This window comes from Cimex lectularius, unplaced genomic scaffold (genome assembly GCF_000648675.2).
Source record: "Cimex lectularius strain Harlan isolate CLEC.00 unplaced genomic scaffold, Clec_2.1 scaffold116, whole genome shotgun sequence".
Classification (NCBI taxonomy): Eukaryota; Metazoa; Arthropoda; class Insecta; order Hemiptera; family Cimicidae; genus Cimex; species Cimex lectularius.
In genome coordinates, this window is record NW_019392765.1 from 1,536,760 (window position 1) to 1,539,675 (window position 2,916).

General features: G+C 37.9%; 1 non-coding gene across 1 annotated transcript; it reads left to right on the forward strand.

Moving 5' to 3' along the window:
* The first annotated feature begins 2,310 nt into the window (after nt 1-2,310).
* Nucleotides 2,311-2,383, forward strand: Trnae-uuc. Its single transcript has one exon. It is a non-coding gene; the product is annotated as a tRNA-Glu (tRNA).
* The last annotated feature ends 533 nt before the right edge of the window (nt 2,384-2,916 follow it).

The window sequence follows — 2,916 nt, forward strand, 5'->3', positions numbered from 1 at the left end:
GTTTATTCAGAAAGTGCATGCTCTTAGAAGCATTTTATTTTTTATCTATTCTAAAGTCGGTTTACTTTACCGAAGCACAACAATGGTTTACTATGGGGTTACGGTCTGCGGAGAAAAAAATAAGAATATATTATGCTCCTTAATAGTATTTTTGGACATACGGAATGAAACTGTGAGCATCCGTCAAGACCACCGTCAATCCTTTCAACCAAAAGTCATCAGACAAACTGTCAAATCTCCTTACAACTTTGCTAACCATAAAATTCACAATTATCATCAACGGAGTAGCGGCAATGCGGGGACCACGAGAAAAAAAAATCAACCCACATATTTGTAGTACGTATTAGCTCAAAATAAATTAAAAAATATATCTAAAGAAACATCACAAACAAACCATGTTAATGAATTTAAAGAAATAAAATTTAGAAATGTAAGTTATGTCCTTTTTCGGTGGTTGGCAATAGCAGAGGCCATAGCAAACCCCGAGTTTCCAGTTTTTGAGAAAAAAGTCAATTTGTAAGTATCTAGAATTTGAATCCTGTGGCGTTGAGTGTTGAACCCGGAAGCTTTCAATAATATGCTGCCGCATCAACCTTCTAATGTGAATACACTAAAGGCAAATTCCTCGGCTCCAAAACCGACAAAGGTACGGGAGCTGGGGTCTTTGGAAAGAACGCAAACACCGAACTGACAGTAAACCTAGGCAAGAATGCTACAGTTTTTCAGTCTGAAATCATAACGAATGAACAATGTGCCAGAGAAATAAAAAGCCTAGGAATACATTCCCGGAAGATTTTTCCTGACAGCCAGGCAGATCTCAAGGCGAAGGCAAAGAGTGTTTGAAAATGAATGGAGGCCCTGACGGAAGTCAGCGACACTAATGACCTGACCCTGGCATGGGTCCCTGGACATTCGTGGCATAGAGGCAACGAAAAGTTTGACAGGTTGGCCATAAATTGAGGCAACATGGACTCTATGGGCCCAGAACCCTACTACGGCCTGGCAACCTGCTACAAAAGAGAATACATCTAAAAATTTATCCTCTATGAGTCCAAAACCTGGTGCAACAATATTGTCATTTATGAAAGCACATAGAACGGATAGGAGTACAGAGTGCACTGTATGCGGATACTGCCAGGAAGAGGAGGAGACTGCAGATCACATTCTATGTTTCTGTGAAGGTTCTTACAACTAGGACAAGAAAAACCACAAGCAAGATCCTACACCAAGGAACCGCTGGCAAAGCTGTGGAGGCTGGTTAATAGCCTGAAGCTGGCCAGAGATTTATAATTAACAGAGGAGCACAATAGATCTATTTAGGTCGAGTCGCAGATGGCCTTGTGGCCCCCTCTCTTATCCATATCCCTATCCCAACGTTTTAATCATTGAGGCCATCGACTCCCGTTCCATGACACTCTTAATTAAGTTTGTTAAATTAATTAACAAATATTATTAACATTATTGGTATTTCATTTTTAAGTTACAGGCTTGTTACAAAACTTGCAATTTTTCTACAAATATATTGTGATTTTTTTTTTTACAAGTCGAGTTTGTCCATTTAGAGTGACTATTATGGTCGCAAGTATGCAATAATGTAAAAAGTTTTCTTAATTTTATACTGTAGTACTAAATCCACCCCGCTCAAAGTATTCAACATAGATGGATTTTTTTTTTATTAACTGAAACACGGTATTTGAGCATTAGTCAGTATTTGTAGGTTATTCATTAATTTTTTTGCCGTCGCCCTCACAGATGAAAACGTTTAGTTTAACGTTTATGGATAATTCACTAGTTTTCGTGGTCCGCTTGACCAATTAATATCTTTCAATTAATTAATGTTTTAAGTGGAGATAAAAAAGTCAGTGTCACAAGCGGGATTCGACCCCACGACCTTCGGCTTGATACGCCGCTACTCTACCACTTGAGCTATCGTGACTTCGATCCACTGGGACACTAACTTTTCATCTCAACCTACCTTTCTAATTTTCCCTCCTAGCTCAAGTGGAAGAGCAGCGGCATATATAGCCGAAGGGCGTGGGTTCGAATCCCGCTCGTGACACTAACTTTCTATTTTAACCAATACCTTACATAAAGATTAATTGATTGAAAGATGTTACTTGGTCAATCGAACCACGAAAACTAGTGAATTTAATAAGTTAAAATGAAGTATATCTTCACTAAAGCTCTCCGTGGCCATTTCATTTGTCGACGAGAATCAAATAGTTTACACGACATTTGAAAAATGGCAAAAAGGAGGGAAAATTCAAAAGGTGGGGTTGAGATGGGAAGTTAGTGCCCGAGCGGATCGAAGTCACGATAGCTCAAGTGGTAGAGCAGCGGCGTTTCTAGCCGAAGGTCGTGGGTTCGAATCCCGCTTGTGACACTGACTTTTTTATCTCAATTACAAACCTTAATTAATTTATGGATAATGTGTGATTTATTAGGTAGTTGGAAGGGTTTTATGTCGGTATTGATTGTAAAACTTTTAGATAGGTAGATAAAACTATATAATTGTTAGAAGTGGGAAAATTGGCATGATGCTTTGAAATTATAAGCAAGACAGATAATAAACATAAACAACGGAACATAATATATAAACAAAATAAAAGTATACATAAAATTTTGAACGCAGGACCAAAAATTTGGTAAATGTTCTAATTTTTAATTTACTCGGCATCGCAGAAAATGGGCAGAGGAAAGAAAAAAATTACGATCCAACCTGAAGTTGGCGAAATGACGAAACGCATGAGACAGACCTATCAGCGAGGAAAACATGCCAAAATGAATGACAACCAAATTACAGGTTCATCATCCGAAAACAACACGGAGAATTCTCAATAATTAATTTTTCATTTATTAGACAAGAAAGGGTTAATTGACAATCAAGACTTTTGATAAAGACGCATTTTTGGTCCT